We start from the raw sequence: 15,444 nt of genomic DNA, 5'->3' as shown, positions 1-15,444 counted from the left end.
ATTATTATTATTATCATTGCTGAACATTGGACTTCATTCTCATTATATTGTCTATGGTCCAGGACATTTAGATAATGATGACTTCACGCCAATTAATAAACAATGGACAATATATTAAAGTGTCATACAGACTGGTGCTGCTTCCTTGTGGGGCTACAGCGCATTACATGGGCTAAACTGTTTAGGATAGATGGCCAGTCCCATATGGGATACCACACAATCCTTTTTTATTTTTTTATGGCTGTCCCCCTCTGTTTACACTTCTGAATGTATCTCCCAGGGAGGACTTGGCCTACAGGCCATGATTAATTATTGTGAAGATTATAGACTGCATTTCCTGCACATACCCTCTACTTTTTTATTTCTTTGTACATAGTATAGAGCACCTAAATGCTTAATACACATTGAAGGTACTTTATGTTTAAAGTAATTTAGACCATATTGCTAATAATAATGAAGTTAATGGATCAATTATCAATCAAAGCTATTACTCCTACAGCCATCCTATTTGACTGTTTAGCCTTGCAAATCTGTTGTCATATCTACCTACTTATTTTCTCTACAAACTTACATTTAAAGGTCTGAAGGGGTACATGTTTACTTATTTCATGTTTTAGTTTCTTTCTTTCTCAATACCTTAAGATCCCCCCCCAAAAAAAATGCTGCTTAAGAGATTTAATATTTAAGGAAGAGGGGGAATGGTTCACAGGGGGGTTCTGGGTGGGGAACGACCAATGGGTCGGTTTCCCTGTGGTTCATGCTTTTTGTTTCACATCAATGGGCTTATTAACACTAAAGATAACAATTACATCATTAATAATACATTTAAAAAATTGTTTAACAATCCCAACGCTAGCTATTCTCTCTTAGAATTTGAAAGGCCTAAACTGTCCTATTAAACATTCCAGCTGTCTTGATATTCTAGCAAGAAACCATGTTGATATAGCAATGCTCCAAGAAACACACCTGCTCCAAGAAACACACCTGCTCCAAAAGGACTCACAAAGAATAGAGAACCATTTGCACAAACTGGCTGCTCTTTCATCAGCCCCAAACAAAACTAAAGGTGTAATCATAATGATACATAAGGAACAAAACATCACCATCTTGGGTAAAGACCAAGAAGGCAGAATCACTTTCCTTAAAGTTATCCATAATGGAAAGAAAATTGCCTTTATTAATGTGTATGCTCCAAATTCATAAATATCTGCAATTCCATCTGATTATTGGGACAGACATGAATGCCATTTTGGACATGCGAGACAAATCTAATAAGAACAACAATAATCCACAAGCAACCAAGGCTCTCCAGCATATACTCTCTGATTACAACCTCATTGACGCCTGGTGAGCTCATAACTCTAAAGCAAAATAGTACACTTTCTACTCAAACAGGCAGAAATCATTCTCACAAATCGATTACATACTATTATCTACACGTCTATTTTCTTTAATCAAGCAAATAGAAATTCGACCAATGCGCTTTACTGACCACCACGCTGATTACTGCCAACTTCAAATTTCAGAATCTCCTGAAAGAGCCACAAGATGGTGTTTCAATGTTTCATTACTACAAAATCATACATTCTGTGATCAATTTGAAATTTAACTAAATAAATTAATAATGATCAATAAAAATTCAGTCGATAACCCTCAGATTCTATGAGATGCCACCAAAGGTTTTATTTAAAAAAACTTGAATAAATCACAATTAAAGAAGATATCAGATTTGGAAATGTTTGTTAAATGCATTAGAGCGTTCACAACGAACACTGTTTTCAGACCTGGTAGCTATTACTCTTTCCAAAGTCAAGACAGAACTTAATTTATCGAGTTAGACTCAACCATTACGTCCATGGTAATCGTCCCAGTCGTTTACTGGCCAACAAGGTACGCAGTAATGATCAATTAGCTGATATAGCAACTATTGAATCTGAAACAGGGAAGTACGATCAGAACCCAAATGAATCAAAGATTCTCCCGCATCTATAAAGAACTGTACACCTCTGATTTTAAATCCACACCAAGCCAGACTAAGTCCCTTCTAAAATAATTAAGAACTCCTCTTCTCTCAACAGAGGAAGACACCTTGCTGGGAGCCCAAATCTCTTTAAATGAACTCAAAAGGGCATTGGACAGCATGAATAAAGGCAAATCACCTGGATGGGCCGGTATTCCTCCTAAGGTCTAATTACAATTTTGGAATCAATTAGGTCGAAATGATTAATACAGCTCTTCACAAGGTTCATTTAGGAGAGATGTGAATACAGCACTAATTTAGCTTTTATTATTGCCTCCTATCTTTGATAAACACAGATATTCATTTGTTTTCCAAAATATTGTTGTCCAGTCTCAAAGACTTACTTACTCAAATTCGTCCACACGGCCCAAAGCATTTAAAAAAAATACATTTATTCTCTGTTGACTGTCACACCCTGATTTGTTTCACTTGTCTTTGTGCTTGTCTCCACCCCACCTCCCCCCTCCAGATGTTGCCAATCTTCCCCATTATCCCCAGTGTATTTATACCTGTGCTCTCTGTTTGTCTGTTGCCAGTTTGTTTTGTTTTGTGAAACCTACCAGCGTTTTCCCCCTTGCTCCTGTCTGTTTTAGTTCCTGTTTTCTAGTTGTTCGCGGTTTTGACCTTTCTGCCTGCCCTGACCATGAGCCTGCCTGCCATTCTGTACCTTGCCACACCACACTGGATTATTGACCCCTGCCTGCTCTTACATATCTTGCATTACTCATCTCATTTGTATATACTGTATTCTATACAATCTATTGCATCTTAGCCTATGCTGCTCTGACATCAATATATTTATATTTATATATTCTTATTCCATTCCTTACTTAGATTTGTGTGTGTTAGGTATTTATTAGATATTACTTGTTAGATATTGCTGCACTGTCGGAACTAGAAGCACAAGCATTTCGCTACACTCGCCATATATAACATCTGCATGTGACCAATAAAATTTGATTTGATCCGAAGGGAGAAGACGCATGTTTCTGAGGACTTTTTAATTGTCAACAGTAAGACGAATGTCTGAATGACATCAAAATGTAAGTTGCAGGGGTTTAAAAAAATATATATACATGCTGTGTAGGGTACTAGGGGATAACTGCCCCCCCCCCCTGTATTTCACATAAAGACCACAATATGTCACCAAATTATTTTCCCAACACTTTCCCTGGCTGCCACTGCTCTTGCTCAACGAAAGTTTCCTTTGTGTCATCAAACTTTGGGAGATATTTCAACGAAACTATTTTGTGGTAAGTTTATCAAATTTTGTAATTTTTTTAGTTGTAGATATAATCCAATGAAGTTATATCTATAAAAAAAATATATATATACAAGTAGGAAAGCCTTAAGATAAATAATCCACTAATGCCGTTAGCGCCAGTTTATGCTAACTAGCTAGCTAGCAACTTCACTAGCAGTAAATGCTAGCCAGCTAGCTAGTTAGCATAAGCTGCTAGGAGTGCTAGCTAACAACCTTACTACCAGATCTGAGGTAAAATACATTAAAAAGATAACATAACTTAATTGCAGTGGTAAATGTTTCCACTAGTGACTGATAGCTTTACAGTTAATGTTACTTTAGAGTCTTTTAGCTATTTTACACAGCATTTTATGTTATATTGCTGGATAGCTAGCTATGTTTTTTAAGAGAGAGCTTTTCAATTGGCATCTCTCGTCCTGTTTTTAGTTGGAGGGGGGAATTGATTAGGTATGAGCAGTGCAGGAGGTGGACTCATGAGTTGGGCTCCAATTTTACTAGGGATAGCTTTATTTGTGACCTACAGTGCATTCGGAAAGTATTAAGACCCCTTTTTCGACATTTTGTTACATTACAGCCTTATTCTAAAATTGATTAAATTGTTTCTTTTCCCTCATAACGACAAAGCAAAAACAGGTTTTTATACATTTTTGCACATTTTATTAAAAAAAACAACTGAAACATCACATTTATGTAAGTATTCAGACCCTTTACTCAGTACTTTGTTGAAGCACCTTTGGCAGTGATTACAGCCTCGAGTCTTCTTGGGTATGACGCTACAAGCTGATTGGGGAGTTTCTCCCATTCTTCTCTGCAGATCCTCTCACGCTCTGTCAGGCTGAGGAGTGGCTTACGTCTGGTCACATTACCATAAAGACCTAATTGGTGGCGTCGCTGCATAGATGGTTGTCCTTCTGGAATGTCCCACAGTTGACAATGCATGTCAGAGCAAAAACCAAGCTATGAGGTCTAAGGAATTGTTCATAGAGCTCCGAGACAGGATTCTGTCGAGGTACAGATCTGGGGAAGGGTACCAAAAAATGTCTGCAGCATTGAAGGTCCCCTAAACTGTAGCCATTTATTTCCCTTTGTAGTTTATTCGCCTAAGCATGTCCTTCATCCACATACCATTTCTTCCCAAACATTGCTTTTTTGTGTCAGCAATTAAACATTGTTCTTAGGGGGGCTAGTTACCCCCTAGTACCCTAATAATAGGTAATTACCACTAATTACTTACTGGTACTTTGATACGTTTCAGCCATATGTTCTACTGTATGGCTGTTGCTAATTTTGATGTAGGAGTTGCCAATACTGCTATCCGTATTGTTTGTTGTTTGTAGTATTATTCCATACAGCCATTGATGTTATTGTTGTATTGGTTGCACAAGTGCGTTTTGCAGAAGTAGTTTGGTTGTTGTATTGGCGGGCAATGTCTTTTGCACGCACACGCTACCACAGCATTTTCCGTGGTGGCCTTTATTAAGGTATTTTATTGTGCTGCCATGGGCGAGCTTCTAGAGTCATCCCAGACAGTTCTTGGAGCTTGCTCATGCGCAGAGTAATTTTTGACCCTGTGGCGGCAGGGCAGATATGATGTCTCAGCCTGGCAGATTCACACAAGGCTGGAGAAAGAGGGTGCCATACATCTTGACCTTTTGTCAATCCAAGTAATTGGTTTCACTTTCTCTCTCCAAGAGGTGAATGTTCAAGTTCATGTTATATTGATGCTGTGTTTATAGTCCTTTGTAGACATGTTGTAAGTGCATTTCATTTTTTTATTTTATTGAATTGAACAACATCCGGCGCAGACAGAGATGGCCGCCTCACTTCGCATTCCTTGGAACCTATGCAGTATTTCGTTTTTTTATGTGTTATTTCTTACATTGTTACCCCAGGAAATCTTAGGTTTTATTACATACAGTCGGGAGGAACTATTGGATTTAAGAGCAATGTCAACTCACCAACATTACGGCCAGGAATACGACTTTCCCGAAGCGGATCCTCTGTTTGGCCCACCACCCAGGACAATGGATCGGATCCCAGCCGGCGACCCAAAACAACGGCGCCGCAGAAGGGGCAGATGGAGCGGTCTTCTGGTCAGGCTCCATAGACGGGAACATCGCGCACCACTCCCGAGCATACTACTCGCCAATGTCCAGTCTCTTGACAACAAGGTAGATGAAATCTGAGCAAGGGTTGCCTTCCAGAGAGACATCAGAGACTGTAACGTTCTTTGTTTCACGGAAACATGGCTCACTCGAGACACGCCACCTGGTTTCTTCACGCATCGCGCCAACAGAAACAAGCATCTCTCTGGTAAGAAGAAGGGCGGGGGTGTATGCCTTATGATTAAAGAGACGTGGTGTGATCATAACAACATACAGGAACTCAAGTCCTTTTGTTCACCTGACTTAGAATTCCTCACAATCAAATGCCGACCGCATTATCTACCAAGAGAATTCTCTTCGATCATAATCACAATCGTGTAAATTCCCCCCCAAGCAGACACATCGACAGCCCTGAACGAACTTCATTTGACTCTATGTAAACTGGAAACCACATATCCTGAGGCTGCATTTATTGTAGCTGGGGATTTTAACAAGGCTAATCTGAAAACAAGGCTCCCTAAGCATAGCATATCGATTGCGCGACCCGGGCTGGCAAAACCCTGGATCATTGTTATTCTAAATTCCGCGACGCATATAAGGCCCTCCCCCGCCCTCCTTTCGGAAAAGCTGACCACGACTCCATTTTGTTGCTCCCAGCCTATAGACAGAAACTAAAACAGGAAGCACCCGTGCTCAGGTCTGTTCAACGCTGGTCCGACCAATCGGATTCCACGCTTCAAGATTGCTTCGATCACGTGGACTGGGATATGTTCCGCATCGCGTCGAACAACAACATTGATGAATACGCTGATTCGGTGAGCGAGTTTATTAGCAAGTGCATCGGTGATGTTGTACCCACAGCGTCTATTAAAACATTCCCCAACCAGAAACCGTGGATTGATGGCAGCATTTGCACAAAACTGAAAGTGTGAACCACTGCTTTTAATCAGGGCAAGGTGACCGGAAACATGACCGAATACAAACAGTGTAGCTATTCCCTCTGCAATGCAATCAAACAAGTTAAGCGTCAGTATAGAGACAAAGTAGAGTCGTAATTCAACGGCTCAGACACGAGAGGTATGTGGCATGGTCTACAGTCAATCACGGACTACAAAAGAAAAATCAGCCCCGTCGCGGACCACGATGTCTTGCTCCCAGACAAACTAAACAACTTCTTTGCTCGCTTTGAGGACAATACAGTGCCACTAACACGGCCCGCTACCAAAACCTGCGGGCTCTCCTTCACTGCAACCAACGTGTGAGTAAAACATTTAAACGTGTTAACCCTCGCAAGGCTGCAGGCCCAGACGGCATCCCCAGCCGCGTCCTCAGAGCATGCGCAGACCAGCTGGCTAGTGTGTTTACGGACATATTCAATCAATCCTTATCCCAGTCTGCTGTTCCCACATTGTTCCTGTTTCCAAGAAAGCTAAGGTAACTTAGCTAAATGACTACCGCCCGTAGCACTCACTTCCGTCATCATGAAGTGCTTTGAGAGACAATTCAAGGACCATATCACCTCCACCCTACCTGACACCCTAGACCCACTCCAATTTGCTTACCGCACCAATAGGTCCACAGACGACGCAATCGCAATCACACTGCACACTGCCCTAACCCATCTGGACAAGAGGAATACCTATGTAAGAATGCTGTTCATCGACTACAGCTCAGGATTTAACACCATAGTACCCTCCAAGCTCATCATTAAGCTCGAGACCCTGGGTCTCGACCCCGCCCTGTGCAACTGGGTCCTGGACTTCCTGACGGGCCGCCCCCAGGTGGTGAGGGTATGTAACAACATCTCCACCCCGCTGATCCTCAACACTGGGGCCCCACAAGGGTGCGTTCTCAGCCCTCTCCTGTACTCCCTGTTCACCCATGACTGCGTGGCCATGCACGCCTCCAACTCAATCATCAAGTTTGCAGACGACACTACAGTGGTAGGCTTGATTACCAACAACGACGAGACGGTCTACAGGGAGGAGGTGAGGGCCCTCGGAGTGTGGTGTCAAGAAAATAACCTCACACTCAATGTCAACAAAACAAAGGCGATGATCGTGGACTTCAGGAAACAGCAGAGGGAGCAGCCCCCTATCCACATGACGGGACAGTAGTGGAGAGGGTGGAAAGTTTTCAGTTCCTCGGCATACACATCACGGACAAATTGAAATGGTACACCCACACAGACAGCGTGGTGAAGAAGGCTCAGCAGCGCCTCTTCAACCTCAGGAGGCTGAAGAAATTGGGCTTGTCACCAAAAACACTCACAAACTTTTACAGATGCACAATCGAGAGCATCCTGTCGGGCTGTATCACCGCCTGGTACGGCAACTGCTCCACCCACAACCGTAAGGCTCTCCAGAGGGTAGTGAGGTCTGCACAATGCATCACCGGGGGCAAACTACCTGCCCTCCAGGACACCTTCACCACCCGGTGTCACAGGAAGGTCAAAAAGATCATCAAGGACAACAACCACCCGAGCCACTGCCTGTTCACCCCGCTATCATCCAGAAGGCGAGGTCAGTACAGGTGCATCAGAGCAGGGCCCGAGAGACTGAAAAACAGCTTCTATCTCAAGGCCATCAGACTGTTAAACAGCCATCACTAACATTGAGTGGCTGCTGCCAACATACTGACTCAACTCTAGCCACTTTTATAATGGAAAAATGTATGTAATAAATGTAGCACTAGCCACTTTAAACAATGCCACTTTATATAATGTTTACATACCCTACATTACTCATCTCATATGTATATACTGTACTCTATACCATCTACTGCATCTTGCCATCTTGATGTAATAAATGTATCACTAGCCACTTTAAACAATGCCACTTTATATAATGTTTACATACCCTACATTACTCATCTCATATGTATATACTGTACTCTATACCATCTACTGCATCTTGCCATCTTGATGTAATAAATGTATCACTAGCCACTTTAAACAATGCCACTTTATATAATGTTTACATACATTACTCATCTCATATATACTGTACTCTATACCATCTACTGCATGCATCTTGCCTATGCCGTTCGGCCATCATTCATTCATATATTTTTCATTCCTTTACACTTGTGTGTATAAGGTAGTTGTTGTGAAATTTAGAGAAATACACTTTTTGTGCATGTGGAAAATTTATGGGATCTTTTTTTTCAGCTCATGAAACATGGGACCAACATTTGGCATGTTGCGTTTATATTTTAGTGTTGTATGCAAAGAGGGAAAGACGTAGGAGGCCTATTCGTACCAAATTTAAATTGTATTTCCAGTCACTAGCATTTCGCCCCATCTTAAATTGGTTTAGACTCTGATTATTCTGCTCCTTTGCTGAGTATAGAGAGAAATATGATGTCTCCTATTGCCCTGAGCGACTTACAGTAGTGAATGTGGGACTTACAGTAGTGAATGTGACTTTCATGTATTTTTTTTTTTTTTTTTGTACTGGCCCCCCGTGGGAATCGAACCCACAACCCTGGCGTTGCACACACCATGCATTGCAAACACCATGCTCTACCAACTGAGCCACAGGGAAGGCATAATTTGTCCTATTTAGCTAGCTAGCTTGCTGTTGCTAGCTAATTTGTCCTGGGTTATAAACATTGAGTTGTTATTTTACCTGAAATACATAAGGTCCTCTACTCCAACAAATAATCCACACATAAAACGGTCAACCAAATCGTTTCCAGTCTTTTCTCCTCCTTCCAGGCTTCTTTTTCTTTTTTGTACTTTATATGGCGATTGGCAACTAACTTTCATATAAGGTGCATTACCACAACCGACCTCAGTTCATCTTTCAATCACCCACGTGGGTATCTTTTCCTAAAAACCAATGAGAAGATAGCACATGGGTATATGCTTCTAAAAAACAATGAGCAGATGGGAGAGGCAGGACTTGCAGCGAGTTCTGCGTCATAAATAGAATGACCTTGTAGTGAGGTGCATACTGGCGGCAGAGAAGTCAGGCGCAGGAGAGGGAAAACTGATTTACAACGGTGTCGTTTAATAAACAGCAGAGGGAGGAGACGACAGGACTTAGAGAAATGATCCACAACAACCAGGATCGTGGTGTTACCCTGTGATGGTGGAAGATCAGTCAGAAAATCCACTGACAGGTGTGACCAAGGTCGCTGTGGAATGGGTAAGGGGTGTAGCTTACCTCTGGGTAGGTGCCTAGGAGCCTTACACTGGGCGCACACCGAGCAGGAGGAAACATAAACCCTCACGTCCTTAGCCAAGGTAGGCCACCAGTACCTCCCGCTCAAACAGCGCACTGTCCGACCGATCCCAGGATGACCAGAGGAGGGTGATGTGTGGGCCCAATAGATCAACCGGTCACAAATAGCAGACGGGACGTACAGACGCCCAGCGGGACACTGGAAGGGAGCGGGCTCTGCACGTAACACCTGCTCTATGTCCGTGTCCAGCTCCCACACCACCGGCGCCACCCGGCTGGAGGTGGGGAGTATTGGAGTGCGTCTGCCTTCACGTTCTGGGAGCCTGGTCTGTAGGAAATGGTAAACACAAAACAGGTGATAAACATGGCCCACCTTGCCTGGCGAGAGTTCAGTCTCCTCGCTGCCCGGGTGTACTCCAGATTGCGGTGGTCAATCCAGATGAGAAAAAGGTGTCTAGCCCCCTCAAGCCAATGTCTCCACGCCCTCAAGGCCTTGACGACAGCCAACAGCTCCCGGTCCCCCACGTCATAGTTTCGCTCCGCCAGGCTGAGCTTCTTCGAGAAGAAGGCACAGGGGCGGAGCTTCGGTGGCGTACACGAGCGCTGAGAGAGCACAGCTCCTATCCCAGACTCGGACGCGTCCACCTCCACTATAAACGCCAAAGAGGGATCCGGATGGTCCAGCACGGGAGCCGAGGTAAACAGAACCCTCAGGTGACTAAAAGCCCTGTCCGCCTCAGCCGACCACTGCAAACGCACCGGGCCCCCCTTCAGCAGTGAGGTAATGGGAGCCACCACCTGACCAAAACCTCGGATAAACCTCTGGTAGTAGTTGGCAAACCCTAAGAACCGCTGCACCTCCTTTACCGTGGTGGGAGTCAACCAATTACGCACAGCTGAAATGCGGTCACTCTCCATCTCCATCCCTGAGGTGGAAATGCGATACCCTAGGAAGGAGACGGACTGCTGGAAAAACAAGCATTTCTCAGCCTTGACATACAGGTCATGCTCCAACAGGTGACCAAGCACCCTGCGCACCAGGGACACATACTCGGCGTGTGTAGCGGTGTATATCAGAATGTCATCAATATACACCACTACACCCTGCCCGTGCAGGTCCCTGAAAATCTCGTCTACAAAGGCTTGGAAGACTGATGGCGCATTCATCAACCCGTACGGCATGACGAGGTACTCATAGTGCCCTGAGGTGGTACTGAAAGCCGTCTTCCACTCGTCTCCCTCTCCGATACGCACCAGGTTGTAAGCGCTCCTGAGATCTAGTTTGGTGAAGAAGCGCGCCCCGTGCATTGACTCAATCGCTGTGGCTATGAGTGGTAGCGGGTAACTATACCTCACAGTGATCTGGTTCAGACGCCGATAGTCAATACATGGGCGCAGACCTCCCTCCTTCTTCTTCACAAAAAATAAACTTGAGGAGACGGGTGAAGTGGAGGACCGAATGTACCCCTAACGCAGGGATTCGGAGACATATGTTTCCATAGCCCCCGTCTCCGCCTGTGAGAGGGGATACACTTGACTCCTGGGAAGTGCAGCGTCTACCAGGAGATTTATCGCACAATCGCCCCGTCGATGGGGTGGTAATTGAGTCGCCGAGAGCCAAATCGGCATATTCAGGGGGAATGTGCACGGTGGAGACCTGGTCTGGACTTTCCACCATAGTAGCACCAACGGAAACCCCTAAACACCTCCCCGAGCACTCCCGCGACCACCCCGTGAGAGCCCTCTGTGGCCAAGAAACAGTGGGGTCATGACAAACTAACCAGGGTAGGCCTAGCACCACGGGAAACGCAGGAGAGTCAATAACGAAGAGACTAATTCTCTCCTTGTGCCAAACCTGCGTCACCATGCCCAGAGGAGCGGTGGCCTCCCTGATCAAACCTGACCCTAATGGTCGATTATCTATGGCGTGAACGGGGAAGGGCACATCCACGGGAACAATGGGGATCCCTAAACTATGGGCGAACGATCTATCTATAAAATTCCCAGCCGCACCTGAATCGACGAGCGCCTTATGCTGGGAATGCGGGGAAAACTCAGAAAAAGTGACATAGATAAACATATGAGCAACAGAGGGCTCTGGGTGAGAATGGTGCCGGCTCAGACGCCAGAGCGCCCTGCCTGCTGCCTCGATCCCCAGAGGAACCAACCCGGCACCAACCGGCAGTGTGACCTCTGCGGCCACAGATGGTGCACGAGCTGGAACCCCCTCCGGTCTCCCTGCGCACCGCCCCTCCCAGCTCCATGGGTATCGGAGAGGCGGTGCGGGGGGATGGAACCACCAGACCCCGATCTGAACGTCCGAGGGGAGCCAGCAGGTTGTCCAGCCGGATGGACAGGTCCACCAACTGGTCGAAAGTGAGGGTGGTGTCTCTGCAGGCCAACTCGTGCAGACTGCAGCGGTAACGGTTGATCAGGGCCATCGTTCCATCCCTCGCCGGCAGCCAGGGTCCTAAACTCCAGGGTGAACTCCTGGGCGCTCCTCGTCTCCTGCCTCAGATGGAAGAGGCGCTCACCCACCGCTCTACCCTCGGGCGGGTGGTCAAAGACTGCCCGGAAACGGCGGGTGAACTCCTCAAACTGGTCCAACACCGCATCTCCCTCTCTCCACGCATCTCCCTCTCTCCACGGCGTTGGCCCACTCCAGGGCTTTCCCGGTGAGGCACGAGATGAGGGCGGACACCCTCTCATGGCCCGACGGAGCCGGGTGGATGGTGGCCAGGTATAGGTCTAGTTGTAAAAGGAACCCCTGGCAGTTTGTAGCCTTCCCATCGTATTCCTGGGGCAGGGAGAGACGAATCCCACTGGGACCAGGAGGAAGAGGGGCGCTCATGGGAGACCCCGGTTGTGCTGGTGGAGGCGCTGGAAGAACTCCCTGTATCTCCCAGCGGTCCATAGTCTGGACAACGCGGTCCATGGCGGTGCCAAGATGTTGGAGCATTGCTGCGTGCTCCTGGACGTGCTCCTCCACCCCTATACCCGGGGTACCTGCTCCTGCTGACTCCATAGTTTTGGTCCGTAATTCTGTAGTGAGGTGCGTACTGGCGGCAGAGAAGTCAGGCGCAGGAGAGCGAAGTTTAATAAACATAAACCACCGTTAACAGAACAATACATGAAATGGGTCAAACAAAACCCGGTAATAACCAGCATACCGTGCACAAGCACTACAAGGAACAATTACGGACAAGGACATGGGGGGGAACAGAGGGTTAAATACACAACATGTAATTGATGGAATTGGAACCAGGTGTGATGGAAGACGAGAAAAAAACAATGGAAAATGAAAAGTGGATCGGCGATGGCTAGAAGGTTGGTGAGGTCGACCGCCGAACGCCGCCCGAACAAGGAGAGGGACCAACTTTGGCGGAAGTCGTGACACACCTATTTTAGCGCCTGGCAACGCAGACGCTCGTTGGCGCACGCGAGCAGTGTGGGTGCAATGATTGAATAACATGTATGTGTACATTTATTTAGCAACGCTCGCGCACACGACGGGTCCGGTTTGCGCATGGTGTTACATTACTGCACAACATTTTGATTCAAATCTGCCCAAATGTGCCGAATTGGTCAATTGATACATTTTCAAATACATAACTATAGAGAACATACACAAATAATATGGAAATAAAAGTTTACACACTCCCAGGAAGGTCGTACATTATTTTCCCTACAGAAAAGACACCAAGATACTAACCTTCACACATCTAGATGGCAGGGTGGGTGTGGGGACAGAAAAAGCAGGGGTTCACGCTGTAGAAACTAGTTCCTGCATTTGAGTTGAATTTACCTTCAGAGGTGACTGTATCAAAGTTTTTTGTTGTTGTGCACTCTCCTCAAACAATAGCATGGTATTTTTTCACTGTAATAGCTACTATAAATTGGATAGTGCAGTTAGATTAACAAGAATTTAAGCTTTCTGCACATATATAACATGTCTATGTCCTGGAAAGTTGGCTGTTACTTATGTCATTCTAGTGACATTGGTGCACGTTAGCAATAACCTTTCCAGTATAGGGACACCGATCCTGTAGAGGTTAAAGCTGAAATATGTAACTTTTTGGGCGACCCAACCAAATTCACTTATAAATGTGAATTATAGATCTGTCATTCTTATTGAAAGCACGTCTAAGAAGCGGTAGATCTGTTCTATGTGCACTATTTCTATGCTTCTTGTTCTTAGGTTTAGTTTTTGCATCTTTCACTTTTGGTTTTGTACACCAGCTTCAAACAGCTGAAAATACAATATGTTTGGTTATTGAAAATGTTTTTCACAGCGGTTTCGATGGTACAATGATTCTCTACACTATACATTGCTTGTTTTGTCACGTAAACAGAAATTAGGCAAAACTATCAGAATTTTTGCAACCTGGAAATGGCAGAGCTATTTCTGCATATTGCTTTAGTCCTATTATTATTGCTAATACGATTTCTATTTGGCTCAAAATGAAAAAATAAAAATGTCAACTGAGAATCAACATGGCATGCCCATACTCCAATATTTCACAATAATACTTTGCAATCTGGAGAGCGGCCTTTTGCATCCCCCCCAATGGTCCAAATGTGGAATCGGTACCCTTACCGATGTCATGAACAGTTATGGTTGCAGAACATTCCATGATTTGAAAGATACACATTACCAGGCAACTCCTTTTTTCTATATTTACAACTTAGGTCAGCTATGCTGGCCAATGGAGTCCCTTGGGAAACCCAACTACTGAACCATCCAATGATGATATTTATAAATAGATTATCTGGGTTCACAAAAAGACTGATCTATATTTTTTTAAAGTATGGTCCACAGATCTAATTGAATCTGAACAACCCCTTCAACTGGAACAAAATATGAAAAAATATGACCTTTGCATCCCATAATCCAAACCATCAATTTATACATTTTAAGTTTGTTCACAGACGGTATTTAACAACAAGGAAACATTTTACGATGAAATTGGCCCCAACTCCCAACTGTTCACTGTGTCCCCTAAATCAGGTAGGCACATTCCTTCAAATGATGTGGGATTGCCCTGCAGTTAAATGCTTTTGGGGCAAAGTTACAAAATTAATTTCAAAGTGCATGAATTTAAATATGAAATGCTTTGCATCTATTATGTTACTTAACGATGATAGCCCCTTGAATCTCTCAATTAATCAGAGAAGATTACTGCTGGCAGGCAGGAGCGCTGCGAGAAAAACAAAATTTGGTTCTAAGATGGCAATCACCTCACTCTCTCCCATTTAATCAGTGGATACAGTTACTATTACAAGATATAACATTAGAATTATCTCCAGCGAGAATGAATGGTGCTAGTCAAGGAACAATTGAGGCCTGGACAAATACTGTATACTTGACTCTGTAAAGAACAGTCTCAGCTGAAGCCTTACACATACAAATCAATAATATATATTTATTTCGACTTTTGTTACTTTCTTTGCTTTCAGGCCCACGAGGAAGGGGTGGTACTTGGGGTCTCTGGTCTTTGTGGGGGATGGTGGGGGTGATTGGGTGGGGTTGTAAGGGGAGACTCAGGGGATGGATGGTTGGGAGGGGGACTGATAAACAACCTTGGTTGCTGGGTGGGATGGGAAGGGGTGGGAGGAATGCTTTCTTTGGGTCGGGTTGGGGGGGTCTCTGTTCTTTGTATGGAGTCACACTCGAGAGCAATACAAACAGATCCGGTAACCACAGCAACTGATAACACTGAGCTCAATATACAGCATGTCTCATCAAGCTCAATGTAGGATCAGAACCCTTTTTTACATTTTCACCTAAAATGACATACCCAAATCTAACTGCCTGTAGCTCAGGACCTAAAGCAATGATATGCATATTCTTGATACCATTTGAAAGGA

At 44.7% G+C, this 15,444-nt stretch overlaps 1 pseudogene; it reads left to right on the top strand.

Moving 5' to 3' along the window:
• Positions 1 to 15,444, top strand: part of LOC106571531 (adenylate cyclase type 3-like) — a 39,235-nt pseudogene that overhangs the window by 14,560 nt on the left and 9,231 nt on the right.

The sequence above is a fragment of the Salmo salar genome, chromosome ssa15 (assembly GCF_905237065.1).
Source record: "Salmo salar chromosome ssa15, Ssal_v3.1, whole genome shotgun sequence".
NCBI classification, from domain to species: domain Eukaryota; kingdom Metazoa; phylum Chordata; class Actinopteri; order Salmoniformes; family Salmonidae; genus Salmo; species Salmo salar.
Note: the sequence above shows the minus strand (reverse complement) of the source record. Positions and strands in the feature narration are given on the sequence as shown.